We start from the raw sequence: 17,157 nt of genomic DNA, 5'->3' as shown, positions 1-17,157 counted from the left end.
AGTGCATCCTGTACTGGTGATAATATTGGCAATGGTGTTATGTCGACGTTTCGACCCCTTGTTTGTTGTAGGTACTCATTACGACCTTACGAGATGGGGTCTTCATCAGGACTTGGGTACGTGTGGAAGGGGAGTGGGCACCTAAAGAAAACAAAATGGAACGAGTGTAAGGCTAATCAGTCTCTATTCACGGGGAGGAATAAATAAATTAAAATGTCAAAGGAAGTTACCATGTCTGTCAAAGGACAGGACTCTAAGACGTCTCAGAATCGTCAGAGAAAGAAGGGTTCCAACCTCCTCAGTGGTAACGGCAAGGGCGAAGAGAGTGTTGGCCACCTTAAATTGAAATTGGGTAAATTAGTGGACAGAACAGGAATGTATTAAGAAAATAGTCGCTTCAAAAATAAGCGAGTAATTTACTCTACCGCAGAAAAAACTTTTCTGTCGAGTTAGGTCCTAGAGCTCTCAACAATCAGCACTAACGGAGCCGTATTCAAAATGCTTAGGACGGGTTGACTGCTCGGGATAAATCACCGCTAGTTCACCGTCGGGGAATAAATCTACAAAAGAGAGAGGAGAATAAAGAATCGGTAGAGAGGGGGACCCTGCGAAAGTAATGTTAAAAAACATATGTGAATCTGATTGGATCACAAGTAGTGCTCGAATGCGTTAAGCTAAGGGAAACTGAGTCTTAGACGTGTGTCGAGGAACACCTCGGCGCCTGTCACATATGTGAATCAGGTAGGTTCATGGAAGCGATAGACTAAGGGACATTGAATCTTAGATGTGTGCCGAAGGACACCACGGCACCTGTAAGAAAACGCAATCTAATTGCAAAAAGGGGGGGGGGCACTTGCTGAGAGACCAAACGGAACAATTGGAGGAGTTGCGGACAATTGTCACAAGCACATAGTTAATTGGGGGCCCAGCGTGCATAGTATATAAGGCTTCTGGGATGCGCTTACCCTGGATCTCTACTACCGCTTCACAAGTGGAGAGAGAAACGCGCCGAATGCTCGTATATTTATGCCGGGAGACGCGAGGTCATCACGTGATCTCCGTTACCGTGCTGGCGCTGGATGCCGGTTGAGTAACGTGATGGAGAAAAGACTACGGTTATGTTCTTAACGGGAAAGATGAGGTGCGGAGTCAACAATGCCTTTTGGTTTTTTGGTGTGGAATGGTTGTATATAATTGTAGAATTTTGTCTCCATTGTGGACCCATTTATTTTGACGATTTTCAACAACAGCAACTCACATATTTCCACTCATGTAACATCATAATATTTTTTCCAATTAATTGTTTTGAAATATGTTATGACACAATTGTAACTATGGTACGATAGTTTGTAGCATTTGACTATTGTTTTTGATATGTATACGCTGGACAATGTTGCACTTTAATTCTTTGACCTAAATGTAACTACCCAATGATAATTTGTACCTTTTGATTTTTGGTCATTAATGTTCTCTATGTTTTACGTTGGGCTCTGACAGTCAATATGTGATAATTCACATATACAGAAACATTGGTTAGCGCCACAGTGGGAACACTCTAATATATTTGGCCAATGCTTTCCACAATTTAACATTCTATTAATTAACATGTAGAGGAACTTCAAAACCAAAAGGCATTGTTGACTCCGCACCTCATCTTTTCCGTTAAGAACATAACCGTAGTCTTTTCTCCATCACGTTACTCAACCGGCATCTAGCGCCAGCACGGTAACGGAGATCACGTGATGACCTCGCGTCTCCCGGCATAAATATACGAGCATTCGGCGCGTTTCTCTCTCCACTTGTGAAGCGGGAGTAGAGATCCAGGGTAAGCGCATCCCAGAAGCCTTATATACTATGCACGCTGGGCCCCCAATTAACTATGTGCTTGTGACAATTGTCCGCAACTCCTCCAATTGTTCCGTTTGGTCTCTCAGCAAGTGCCCCCCCCCTTTTTGCAATTAGATTGCGTTTTCTTACAGGTGCCGTGGTGTCCTTCGGCACACATCTAAGATTCAATGTCCCTTAGTCTATCGCTTCCATGAACCTACCTGATTCACATATGTGACAGGCGCCGAGGTGTTCCTCGACACACGTCTAAGACTCAGTTTCCCTTAGCTTAACGCATTCGAGCACTACTTGTGATCCAATCAGATTCACATATGTTTTTTAACATTACTTTCGCAGGGTCCCCCTCTCTACCGATTCTTTATTCTCCTCTCTCTTTTGTAGATTTATTCCCCGACGGTGAACTAGCTGTGATTTATCCCGAGCAGTCAACCCGTCCTAAGCATTTTGAATACGGCTCCGTTAGTGCTGATTGTTGAGAGCTCTAGGACCTAACTCGACAGAAAAGTTTTTTCTGCGGTAGAGTAAATTACTCGCTTATTTTTTAAGCGACTTTTTTCTTAATACATTCCTGTTCTGTCCATTAATTTACCCAATTTCAATTTAAGGTGGCCACCACGCTCTTCGCCCTTGCCGTTACCACTGAGGAGGTTGGAACCCCTCTTTCTCTGACGATTCTGAGACGTCTTAGAGTCCTGTCCTTTGACAGACATGGTAACTTCCTTTGACATTTTTATTTATTTATTCCTCCCCCGTGAATAGAGACTGATTAGCCTTACACTCGTTCCATTTTGTTTTGTTTAGGTGCCCACTCCCCTTCCACACGTACCCCAGTCCTGATGAAGACCCCATCTCGTAAGGTCGTAATGAGTACCTACAACAAACAAGGGGTCGAAACGTCGACATAACACCATTGCCAATATTATCACCAGTACAGGATGCACTGTGATCTTCTACATATATGGCATTTTTCAGAACTGTTGATATTGTAATCATGATTTGATCTGTATGTAATACGCGGCAGTGATTCAATTATGCCGACCAATTTGATTGTGTTCTAGTGGATCTATCATTGTGTTCACTTCCTTTTAAATCCCACACTCAATCACTAACCCCCTCACCCCTCCTTTTCTGGGCACTTTTATTACTTAAAAATTGTTGCCTAAATTATGGATTTCAGTAAAACGTCTATGACAGTTCAATGTGATTAAATGACATTCGAACTTCTTTGAGTTATTTGGTCAACTGTTTTCCAATGTTTTGTTTTGAATGATTTGTATGCTGGGACCGTTTCCTCCATACTGTTCTCTACCCAGGTCCCAGTGATTTTTGGGTTTACCCTTTCTTTAACTACTTCAGAGCAGGTGCATACCTGCGAGGTTTTCTTAGTGATTTATCACTGTAAAAAAGATGGCAGAGAGTGAGACTCTTTCCTATACAGAGGATTATATTAATCGGTTGTTACAGGACCCTGCTAACCAATTCCTATCTTCAGATACTCCCAATATTGACTTTACTCTGAACGATAAGGTTGCACGTTTAGAACGTCTTGAAAAAAAGCTAATACGCACCCGCCTTCATGGTCATTTACTCACTAAATACCTCCAGGCTAATGTGATACCAATTGGACTCCAGATTAAGAACGAACCAGCTATTTTTGTCGATATACCCAAATTTAAGGAAGGTTTTAGTTTCGTAGCCAATAACGCCTCACGCCACTGGATGGTGTTGGGAGTCGAAACTGCAGCTGAGCAGGTACAAACATTATCCAGAGAAATTGCTTCCCTAAAACAGGAAGTTGCAGGGGACTCAACCCTAACTAATGCAAAGGAGGCCTTGACAAACTTGACTAAATCCTTAAAAGATTTTGAGCTCACAACTCAGAGCAAGAAGTTGGATAAACTAGCAAAGGATATTCGCTTCTATGAGAAAAAGAACACCTATCCCTATCTAAACGAGGATTACTATAAGCAGGATACCCAGGGGAGATTCACTGGCAGGGGCAGAGGCTCCTACAGAGGTAGAAGGAATTTCACCACTTTCTCAGATTCTTCATTCAGCTCTGGAAGTGACAACGAGCAACCATCTACCAGCTCTGACCAGAGCTACCGTGATAACTGGTACCCTCCACAAGGCTACTACCCTTCTTCTTTTTTAGACGAGGGCCAATGGAGACCCCCCAGAGGACGAGGCACCTGGCAAAGGGGACCGCAGAGAGGTCGCCAATCAAATACAACGAACTGGGAGAGGGGCAGGGCATCTGCAGGGAAGCAAGTGCGTTTCCAAACGGAGAACCATGGAGAAATATCCACAAGACGAAAGGTGTACAGATGGTAGAAAAGGACAATCCAGTGGTGAATATTTCATCCTACACACTGGCTCAAGATGAAGAAAGTATTCTATCTAAGGGGCTCTCTTTCATACCCACGTCTCATCCAAATAACTTTGACACAAGGGTTGAACTACATGCCTTCTTCAGGAAGATCCGCTTGAGATATTTCTTCAAACATTCTGTGTCTGATCCATCACATTCAGCTACAGGATTGAGGGTCCCCTCCACCTTTGTTCCGCCTACTAATGCTATGACCAATAAGATCTTGGCATATGAAAACATGGTATTAACCGACGTGATGAAATTATTGGGAACGTACAAACATACCATCCCCAACACCAGTAAATTGGAGAGGATGGCTTTAACCAAATTGAAGAACAACAAAGATATTGTCATAAAGGCTGCCGACAAAGGCGGTGCCATCGTCATCCAGGATACAACAGCATACAAGGATGAGATTCTGAGACAGCTCCAAGATGGGGTGAACTACTCTAAATTACGATCGGACCCAACTAATGACCTGGCAGAGGAAATCCTGAGAGTTACCTCCGAAGCATATGGACAAGGCATTCTCAGTAAACTTGAGTTTGACTATCTCAATCAGAAATATCCTCGATTGCCTACCATATATACCTTGCCCAAAATTCACAAAGATCTTCACAAACCACCTGGACGTCCCATTGTATCAGGATGTGGATCCCTGCTGGAACCATTATGCAAGTATGTGGATTTCTTTCTGAAACCACTGGCGGAAAAAACTGAAGCTTACCTAAGGGATACGATGCAGACGATCAATCTGGTCGACCAATTACCCTTTGATCCCAGTGGCCAGCTACTTGTGACCTGTGACATCGTGTCCTTATACACCAGCATTCCCCAGATACCTGCCCTGTCAGTTATGAGTGAAGTTCTCAATACTCGACCATCACCAATGAGAGTACCAACAGAATTTATAATCTCACTTTTGACGATTGCCATGAAGAAAAACTTATTTTTCTTCCAAGGAGATTACTACGTTCAGACTAAAGGTGTAGCCATGGGAGCAGCCTTCGCTCCGGATCTAGCAATAATCTACATGGACCATTTTGAACGGTTGTTCATTTTTAACAATAATCCATTTCCTGGTAAGATTAATTTATGGAGACGGTATATCGACGATATACTCTTGATTTGGAATGGCGACGCCATGGAGTTGGCAGTCTTTCATGAATGGCTTAATCAATGCAATAATAACATTCAGTTTACAATACACTCTGATGCCAAAGAACTTGCTTTCCTGGACATCAAGATCTACAGTGAGGACAGCAAATTACATACAACACTGTATCGAAAACCTGCTGAACGCAATTCTTTACTCAGATACAATAGCCACCATCCACGTGGCCTAAGGGACAATTTACCTTTTGGCCAGTTTTTGAGGATCCGCAGAAACTGCACTAAAAAAGATGATTACCTTGTCGAATCTGAGGATCTCAGCAACCGACTACTAATTAGGGGGTACCCGAGGAGATTGGTCAAGAAAGCACGTAAGAGGGCATGGTTCAACCCCAGAGAAACCCTTCTAACACCCAAGGCGAAACAAGACGTGGCATTGCAGAGGATAATTTGTGTTACCACCTTCTCTACAAGAAGCAATGCAATTAAGAAAGTGATTAATCAACATTGGAATTTGGTGGCTGATGACATCGACCAACCCAACCCGCCTATGCACTCCTTTAAGAAAGCTAGAAGCGTGAAGGACTATGTAGTCCACTCTTTCCTGGAAACGGCAACAACACCTACCATCCAAGAACTTTGGAGTCTGCCACCAGTGATTGGACATTTTAAGTGTGGTCATTGTAAGGCCTGCGAAACAACTGACACGACAAAAATGTTCTCCTACAAAGAACACTCGATTACTCTCAGTTCATTCACCAATTGTAACTCTGTGAATGTAATCTATGGTATTGGTTGCCCTTGTGGGTTACTCTACATTGGACAAACACAACAGAAAGTCAAGTCCAGAATTCTGCAACACCACAGCCGAATCCGGTGTAATGTGGTTGGCACCCCCCTGGTTGAACATTGTGTTTCAAAAAATCACAAGCCGGATGATCTCAAATGGCTGGTACTTGAAAAGGTGAGGGTGGGTCCCAGAGGTGGTAATCTGTCAGCTATTCTTAATGTGAGAGAATCTAAATGGATGATACGGATGGACACTGTAGCTAATGGGCTGAATGACTTCGATGGTAGCAACGCCCAATTAGCGGTCCTTCGAACCTAACCTTTATGTATTCCTTCTGGACAGGATACACTCCCCCTCCCTTGTTCCATGATTTAATCTTTTGCAACTTCATTGTTTACGGATATACACCAATGTGCACTGACTTCTAGTGTCAAGCTTTGCCACATTTTAATAGTTCTCATGCTAGGACGTACAATTATCCTTTCTTCTAACATAAGTGTGGAATGGTTGTATATAATTGTAGAATTTTGTCTCCATTGTGGACCCATTTAATTTGACGATTTTCAACAACAGCAACTCACATATTTCCACTCATGTAACATCATAATATTTTTTCCAATGAATTGTTTTGAAATATGTTATGACACAATTGTAACTATGGTACGATAGTTTGTAGCATTTGACTATTGTTTTTGATATGTATACGCTGGACAATGTTGCACTTTAATTCTTTGACCTAAATGTAACTACCCAATTATAATTTGTACCTTTTGATTTTTGGTCATTAATGTTCTCTATGTTTTACGTTGGGCTCTGACAGTCAATATGTGATAATTCACATATACAGAAACATTGGTTAGCGCCACAGTGGGAACACTCTAATATATTTGGCCAATGCTTTCCACAATTTAACATTCTATTCATTAACATGTAGAGGAACTTCAAAACCAAAAGGCATTGTTGACTCCGCACCTCATCTTTTCCGTTAAGAACATAACCGTAGTCTTTTCTCCATCACGTTACTCAACCGGCATCTAGCGCCAGCACGGTAACGGAGATCACGTGATGACCTCGCGTCTCCCGGCATAAATATACGAGCATTCGGCGCGTTTCTCTCTCTACTTGTGAAGCGGGAGTAGAGATCCAGGGTAAGCGCATCCCAGAAGCCTTATATACTATGCACGCGGGGCCCCCAATTAACTATGTGCTTGTGACAATTGTCCGCAACTCCTCCAATTGTTCCGTTTGGTCTCTCAGCAAGTGCCCCCCCCTTTTTGCAATTAGATTGCGTTTTCTTACAGGTGCCGTGGTGTCCTTCGGCACACATCTAAGATTCAATGTCCCTTAGTCTATCGCTTCCATGAACCTACCTGATTCACATATGTGACAGGCGCCGAGGTGTTCCTCGACACACGTCTAAGACTCAGTTTCCCTTAGCTTAACGCATTCGAGCACTACTTGTGATCCAATCAGATTCACATATGTTTTTTAACATTACTTTCGCAGGGTCCCCCTCTCTACCGATTCTTTATTCTCCTCTCTCTTTTGTAGATTTATTCCCCGACGGTGAACTAGCGGTGATTTATCCCGAGCAGTCAACCCGTCCTAAGCATTTTGAATACGGCTCCGTTAGTGCTGATTGTTGAGAGCTCTAGGACCTAACTCGACAGAAAAGTTTTTCTGCGGTAGAGTAAATTACTCGCTTATTTTTGAAGCGACTTTTTTCTTAATACATTCCTGTTCTGTCCACTAATTTACCCAATTTCAATTTAAGGTGGCCACCACTCTCTTCGCCCTCTCCGTTACCACTGAGGAGGTTGGAACCCCTCTTTCTCTGACGATTCTGAGACGTCTTAGAGTCCTGTCCTTTGACAGACATGGTAACTTCCTTTGACATTTTAATTTATTTATTCCTCCCCCGTGAATAGAGACTGATTAGCCTTACACTCGTTCCATTTTGTTTTCTTTAGGTGCCCACTCCCCTTCCACACGTACCCCAGTCCTGATGAAGACCCCATCTCGTAAGGTCGTAATGAGTACCTACAACAAACAAGGGGTCGAAACGTTGACATAACACCATTGCCAATATCATCACCAGTACAGGATGCACTGTGATCTTCTACATATATGGCATTTTTCAGAACTGTTGATATTGTAATCATGATTTGATCTGTATGTAATACGCGGCAGTGATTCAATTATGCCGACCAATTTTATTGTGTTCTAGTGGATCTATCATTGTGTTCACTTCCTTTTAAATCCCACACTCAATCACTAACCCCCCTCACCCCTCCTTTTCTGGGCACTTTTATTACTTAAAAATTGTTGCCTAAATTATGGATTTCAGTAAAACGTCTATGACAGTTCAATGTGATTAAATGACATTCGACCTTCTTTGAGTTATTTGGTCAACTGTTTTCCAATGTTTTGTTTTGAATGATTTGTATGCTGGGACCGTTTCCTCCATACTATTTTGACAACCAGGCAATGTCTTGGAGATCTACTGCACTTTGCTGGCATCCGGAGGATGCTAACATAGTCCCCATCTGCAGGTCTGGATGAGGTATCTATTCTAATCATTAGCAGACACTTCATAGTTTAGAACCTATTTATACATGTAGTTTGGCAGACAGGGTAGTCTGCCACAAACCATTGGTCCACATGTTCTAATATGTGTCACGCGTGCCATCAGCTTTCTGATGGCGGTGCCCCACTTGTTCTGCCACCAGAAACGTACACTGATGGCCTGATGGACTAAGGGCCCTAAGCATAAGAACAGTAGATCCCATGCCAAATTGATCAAACGTGCTCTGATGGGTTTTTTCTATTCGTGACCAGAGAAAATTTCCAGGGTGCCAGGGTGAAAAGAAGACGAAAAGGACGGAACAGGTAAGAGTAGATGAGCTTCTTTAATGCGGTCCAGACACTCGGATTCCCCGGCAGCAACTGCCAACCCTGACCGCTCCACATTCCCTGCACGGAACCTTCATTCCAGGTTCCGTGCAAAGAACCCGAACGCGGTAACGTAAGAACCCCACACACCCCCCTTCCTTCACAAAAAAAACAAACCCTCCATACCGTAAAACAAAAACTACCCACACATAGACACATTAACCCCCAACTACAGAAAGTCAAAATCTAATATAATCCCTCAACTTAACAGGGGATGACCTAGACCTAACAGGAAGAAACTTGGTTCTCGAAGGGCCTTGTTGAGAAGCAAGATTATTCTCCGAAATGCGACCCCCATGCACATTGACGCTGGAAGATGGAATTGTACCCTGAGTACCAACACCAAATTTGGCTCTTACAAACTCCACCTTAGACCTAGGTACCACAGAAACCGCAGACTTATTCCAGACCTTACCATTATCCAGGACAACTACATGATCTCTCACCTTACTGACCCTCATAGGAGCAGAAAAACGAGAAGAACCCTTACGAACAAAAACAGGTTTTTTAATCCTCACCCAATCCCCTTCACACACAGAAGACTGCTTAGGACAATTAGAGCCATACTTGGCTTGAGTGGCAGCTCTAACATCCGCCACCGCACCCAACCTCAGTGGATCCACAACCTTCCTTGACATCCAATCCTTGTTGAGCTTCGAACCGGCAACCCTACCCCTTAACAAAGAAAATGGAGAAACACCCGTACTACAGTGTGGAGTTGTCCTCATTGCCCACAACACATCCGAAATCACAACCTTCCAATCCAGACCATTAACAGAGGCCAACTGTAGCTGTTCCTTGACAACACGATTAAAACGCTCAACCAACCCATTACTGCGTGGGTGGTAAAGGGAGGTAAGTGTGTGTTTGATGCCGTGCTTGCACAAAAAACTTTGCATCTCAGTAGACACCAACTGTGTACCATTGTCAGTCACCAATTCCTCTGGAAATCCCTCCCGAAGAAAAACCTCCAACAAAAATTTAATAACCACACTAGAGTTAATACTATCCACAAATTTGACCTCCGGCCACTTGGACATATAGTCAATCAGGACTAACACGTATTTGGGAGAAGCCCCTAAACCGCTGAATGGACCAGCCACATCAAAAGCCAATTTAAACCATGGTGCCTCCTTGACTACAACGGGACTGACAGAGGACGGACAAGTTACCTGAGATTTGTCACTCAACACGCACGCACCACAATCCCTGACACAATGTTCAATGGACCTGTCAACACCCGGCCACCAAAAATCTTCCCTCACTCTCCGCTTCATTGCTCGAATGCCCAAATGACCTTCATGAGCTAAGTCTAAAACTTTCTTCCGTAAAGACAAGGGAACAACCAGTAACCCACCCCTGCGTAAAATCCCATCAACCAGAGATAACTCGTCACTAACTCTTGAATAGGGGATCAACTCCTCGGGAATAACAGCACTGTTGGGCCAACCCTGGATTACCAAATCGATTACCCTGGAAAGCTCCGCATCTTCAGAAATGGCCAGTTTCCAATCCCCTTCAGATAGAGCAGCTCCCGTATCAGCAATAGCGCTGACTGCACACACCATTTCCACAAAGTCATTGGCAGGTTCACTAACACTGGCAGAAAGAGGCAGCCTAGATAAACAGTCAGCCACACAGTTCTTCACACCTGCAACATACTCCAGGCAATAATTGAATTCATTCAGTCTGTATTGCCATTTGGCAATACGAGGCGTAGCTCTGCCACCTCCTTTGGTGGTGAACAGATCTACCAAAGGCTTATGATCAGTTCTGAGAACAAAATTGTTACCCCACAGAAAATTACGAAAATATTGAACACCCCACCATAGTGCCAATGCCTCCTTTTCGATGGTAGAATAAGTTCCTTCAGCACCCCGAAGTGTTCTGGATGCAAAAGCAATGATTTCTTCCTTATTGTCCGATCTCCTCTGCATTAAAACAGCACCAAGGCCAACATTGCTGGCGTCAGTGGTAACTATGCATTTATCGTTGATGTCAAAAAGTTTGAGTGGCTGTGCCTGTACAATAGCCTCCTTGAGAGACCTAAAATCAGACGCACATTGCTCAGACCAAGTGTACTTCACATTCTTCTTAAGAAGACTACGCAAACACACAGTTCTGTCTGAAAAGTTGGGTACAAACTTAGCGTAATATTCAACAAGCCCTAGAAAGGAGCGTAACTGGTCTTTGTTTATGGGTGCAGGTGCATCCTTAATGGCATCCAGCAACTTCATTTTTGGTTCCACCCCCTTAGCGGAGATATGGTGACCAAGGTAATCTACCCCTTCTTGCAGAAATCTGCATTTGTCCCTCCTTAATGTCAGACCACTAGACTTGACTATATCCAACACATGTTTAACCCGGACATCGTGCTCCTGTATGGTCTTCCCGTGAATAAGAATGTCGTCCTGGATAAAACACCACACCCACAGTGTTCCTGAATAAGATTCCCATGAGACGTTGGAACACTGCAGAAGCCGATGCCAATCCAAACGGCATGCGTAGATAACGGAAAGCTCCATCAGGAGTCACGAATGACGTAAGATGTCTGGAGTCCTTGCACAATTCGACTTGATGGTATGCGGAGGATATGTCAAGAGAAGTAAAATACCTGGCACCCTCCAAGGTCGACAACATCTCATTGATGTTGGGTAGAGGTTGTCGATCGACCCAGATGCACGCATTAAGATCGCGCAAGTCCACACACATCCTGAGAGACTTATCGGCCTTGCGCGCTAAAACAATGGGTGACAACCACTCAGACCCTTCAATAGCCTCGATCACACCCAGTGCGCATAACCGTTCTAACTCAAGCCTCAATTCCCCACGCATACTGAGTGGTACCTTCCGTACCTTGTGCGCCACAGCAACAGCACCATCCTTGAGAACTATGCGGTGTTGAAATCCCTTGAGTTTACCCAACTTACCACTAAATACCTCAGGATAACTTTTAATCCAATCATTCATAACGCACACATCAGACGTGATAGTATGTATTGAAGGAACCTCTGGAAGACTAGCATAGTACTGTCTAGCCTCCCGTTTAGATAACACCATGTCAACATGGTTAGGATCAAGAATAATCCCAAGTTCGCCTTGTTCATGCCATCCTAACAAGTTCGCACCTTCCTCCACTATAAATATAGTACAGAAGATACACTCATCCTTGAATTCTAACTTTCCCTTGAATTTGCCAACTACTTTCACTCTTTTACCACCATACGCAAAAATTCTAATGTTAGAGTGAACTAGTGAAACATTGCCCAGAGTTTTAAAATCCTTGACATTAACTAGAGTAAAAGGGGAACCGGAATCAGCAAGAAACTTCATGCCATTCCCATTCACATTTATGATGCACACAGGACTTTTCCTTCTTTGACCCTCACTGATGGAAGCTATTTCTACAACCCCTTCTTCATGTGTCGAAGATGAAGATAACATTAATAATTCATAGCGCTCGTCATCCTCATACACACAGTCCTCTTCTATGGCCCTCACAGTACGAGGAGGTACCCTCTGTGGTACAGTTGCCTTGCACATCCGTGCTAAGTGTCCTTTCTTGCCGCACTTGAAACAAGTTTGATTTATGGCATAACAAAATTTGAAATTTCCCAGATGAGAGGTGCTACCGCAGCGATAACACGCAGGATGTTGTTCAAGTCTTGTTTTCGGAAGATTAGACGAGGGTGGTGTTCGGGAAGCATTGATACTCTTGGTCGATTTGGGTGAAGCTTTTGTGGTGACCAGCTTGACCTCAGATGCAGAAGTCGTTTCGGATGAAGACACAGGAGTATTTAATTCTTTCATGCAGAGTTGAGAATGTTCAACACTCTTTGCTAAGATAAGGGCAGTCTCAAGGTCAGGATCATCAGAAGACAGAAGCTTTTGTTGCACTTTCTTGTCACAGGTACGCTCAATTAGCTGATCGCGAATTATTTCATCCCGAAATTCTCTGTAATTACATTTAAGAGCTAAAATTCTGAGAGCCGCAACAAAGTCATCAATGGATTCACCAGGCATCTGTGCACGTTGTAAAAACTTGTGTCGTTCCAAGACTACATTGCGCTTGGGATTGAACCTTTTATCGAGGGTTTTTACCAAGGAAGCATAATCATCAGCAACTAGTGCATCCCCGTCTTCACCACGGCTGGTACACACCCACACTGACTCCAGAGGTAAAGTTTGAAGGATTGACCTTGCCTCAGCACCAACATTGTACATTAATAAAGCCTTCTTTTTCTTGGACGTGAAGGTGTCACCATCAATTGCTTCTAAATAGGCCTCAAAAGTGGCCTTCCATTGTGGCCATAGCATAGGAGGAGGGCCAGGTAGCTGTAAAAATGGGGGTGGAGCAGCAATGTTATCCATAATCAATCTTGCGTGGGTGAGTTGCTGCCACACAGATTAACACAATACTGCAAATGTCATTAAAAAAAAACCGGTACTTTCAATGAAACCTCCAAAGAAATGCACTCTTCTGCTTAGGGAAAAAAAAAACTACATGTGCACATAACTGTAAATTTCATATTTCAAGGAAGGTGCTTTCATATACATAGCACAAAGCTTAAAATACTGAAGCTTTCAAATTGACCCGTGTGCCATCAAAACACTTCGAGTAGCTGGGCTACACGCGCTGCTTCAAATCAAAGCGCATGACACATAACTCCAGATTACCAAGGCAACAGTACACCAGGAGACGAAGGGCAAGACGCGCTGCTTCTAATCAAAGCGCATGCCTCGTAACTCCAGGTTGCCAAGGCAACAGCACGCAAGGAGACGAAGGACGTCAGAACGTGACGCTCAGACATATGCAGCGCGCCGATCTACGCGCCGAGGAACAGAAGAGGCAAGGAAAAAAACAAAATAATCTCACCGGCGAAGATGAGATTGGAGAAAAACAGGAGGCATTCCAAGTCCGGCGATCATCCAAGCTTGGCCAGACTCAACTTCGACGATTCTTCGTAACCCAGGAGTGCAGGCAGGAAAACCACATCACCGGACAAATGGAGGGGAACTGAGAGCTGGACCAGCCTGTCGCCAATGAAAAGAAGACGAAAAGGACGGAACAGGTAAGAGTAGATGAGCTTCTTTAATGCGGTCCAGACACTCGGATTCCCCGGCAGCAACTGCCAACCCTGACCGCTCCACATTCCCTGCACGGATCCTTCATTCCAGGTTCCGTGCAAAGAACCCGAACGCGGTAACGTAAGAACCCCACACAGGGCCATTAGTAAATTGCTTTTCAAAAACAAACTTCCACTTTGGGAGATTGTTTGGGTGAGCAGCGGCCTGAAACCAGGTGGACGCCCACCAAAATTATAGGGTCTGAATCTCAAGTTGCACTTTGCAGTACATTTTGTAGAAAATATACAACAAATTGCAATTCAAAGACTCTGGGGCATATCAGCAAGAGCCTTATCTCTCCTTTTTTGGCTTTAAAAGCCAAAAAAGCAGAGATAAAACTATCGCCCTATCAACAAGAGGGTGCTAACATGCAAAATCGCATGTTAGCACCCTTTTTCCCTACGTCTCCCTTTGCAAATGGATGAGATGCAAAGTGGGCGTTCCTTTCGAAAATAACTGGAGAAATGTCGCTAACCGACATTTCTACAATTATCAATCGGCACGCTAACAAGCATAGTGATAAGAAAAGTAGCGCTAACTGCGGATATCGCTACTTTCCTTACGCCTGCTTTTAGATTGACTTGAGATTCGCGATTTACTCGTTCCAGGATTATCCAGTGGAAATCGTTCATGGTGTGTTTTAATTCCATGTAATGTGATGATATTTTTGTAGCAGCTCATCTGCATTTCAAGTTACTACGGTGCTCCCCTATTCTCACCTTCACTTCACAGTGTTCTGAGATACCGTCAAGAATGCCTGCCTGGAACAAAGCCTACTTGAGATTCATGGGTCAGTGTGGGAATGACTATCTATTTGCCAGGATCTGTGTCGGTATTTTTATGTCCACATTGATTAGTGAAATCGGGTGATTGTTAATGGCTGCAGGACATCTCTAATTGGTCTGGGAATCATTGTTTTGTGATAGTTTGTGGTAGCAGGTCTCTTTATTTGGTCTGAGAATCATTGTTTTTATTGTTCTATTGGTGAAACAGTGGAACAGTCTCATGTCTTGGTCTTCCTTAAATGCCATGTGGAGCATGTTAATGATTTTACTGCTCCCAGTTTCGTAAAATGTTCTCAGATATACATCCTCCCGGGGGGATTTATTATTGGGAGAGAGAATATGGTCTCTCTAATTTCCTCTAGGGATATTTCATCATCAAGTATAGCTTTTCCTGCGTCAGATAACGTAGGGTTCGAGTATTTGGCAAATAATTCTTCCTCACTCACTATGATAGCATCATCCTGTTCTGGACTGTGAGGTCCTGCTAAAATCTGGAAAATGTATTAACTATATCCTATGATTGTGCTAGAAATGTATCATTTGTATTCCACAAGGCATGAATTACCATTTGTGATTCTCTCTGTTTCAGTTGGAAAGCTACTAATCCACCCGCTTTTTCACCTTGCTCATAGTGACGGTAGCATAGTATATGTAGTGCATATTCTTCTTTATCTGTGATTAGGGAATTTAAGGCCATCTTTCCCTTGATCAAGTGGTGCAGTCATCCCGCAGTGGGGTGGTACACCACTGTGTGAGAGAACTAATGGGTAACTCTAGCTCTGTCTGCCTTAAAGTCACTCTTTTGAGGGCTAGGGCACTTCACCTTATCAGGGAACCTCTTAGGGTAACCTGCTGCCCAAATGGACTGAGGTGAGGCCATACACCCCTCATTACTGTCAATATATTGCTGGAGAAGGTCACATAGTTTCTGATTCTCATCAGCAATTTATATTTAGACTTTTTCATGCCCCAGATAAGCAGTAGTGGAATGATTTGCCCTGTATCTATGTGCATTGTAAGGGGGTTTGATTGGACATTCCTTGTTCTGTGATTTCGCACTTCAGAATCTTGGAAAATAGAAGGCCTGAGATCAGATGTAACTGGGCCTAGACCTCGACCCATGGACACATGAGAGGAAGGTATAGTCTCTATCTCTTGGATGTAGAAGATGCCAAACATTTATGAATGTGTGGTCTTGTAGAACATCATGCAATAATGCTCTGTGGGAATAAATAGTTCTGTCAGGGGTGGCAACTCTGTCCAGTGTGGAGTTAAGGGCCATATTGCAGTCCCAGCCTATCATAATCTCTATGAGGAGGGATGAGGAGGTCAATGGGTGTGTAAAAAGGGACTCTTCAAAAGTTGGGTGTGTATATTGAGCCAATGATGAGCATTCTATTTGCTAACTGAATTTTGGCAACTATATAGCACCCATATGGGCCCTTCCTGGATTTTATTATTTTAAGGGCTTATTGTTTGTGGAAGAGGTTCACATCACCATGAGATTTTAAAGTGTTAGTGGTTCTTGATTGAGATGTAGTTTCATGATCAGTGTGGCTATTCCAGCAACCACCATACCCACTGAGTCCTTCTTTAGTTTATCTTTTTCCATGGGTGATAGATGCATCTCTTGTATGACTGCAATATCCATGTGCTTTGTGGCCAAATACTTTACTATTTGTTATTGTTATATTTAATGTGAAACCACTCTCACATTTAATGAGAAGATCTTCAAGGACTTAGTTTGTTGTGACATGTGTACTGTGAAGATGTCCAGTGGTCGCCATAATAGCAAAGTATGTTGTGGTCACACTCTAGGTATGGCGAGATGCTTCTTGCGATTATGAGTACACTCTCTGTTTGCCACACGTGGAAGAGATTGCCAAGGAGGGGAGGAGTACGCTGTTAGGTCAGTCTCCAAACTCTCAAGCGGCCAAGTTATTAAACCGGAAGGTTAAACTTTGGTTCCTGAAGCCATTAACCCTTCATTTCTTGGCAATGTCCTCTTAGTGTAAGCGGTTTCACAGCTGTCTTTAAGGGCAGGGTATAGAAAAGTTAAGGAAAAGGGGTAAGTGGATGTTTGTATGTAACTGCAGTGTTCCTGATGTGAAGACGATTTTGGTAAGTTAGTGCAAGATAATATGAAATGCAATAATCCTGTAAGTGCTTCT

The sequence above is a fragment of the Triturus cristatus genome, chromosome 5_2 (genome assembly GCF_964204655.1).
Source record: "Triturus cristatus chromosome 5_2, aTriCri1.1, whole genome shotgun sequence".
In the NCBI taxonomy this organism is placed as follows: domain Eukaryota; kingdom Metazoa; phylum Chordata; class Amphibia; order Caudata; family Salamandridae; genus Triturus; species Triturus cristatus.
The sequence above is the reverse complement of the archived record's forward strand: the minus strand, read 5'-3'. Positions refer to the sequence as shown.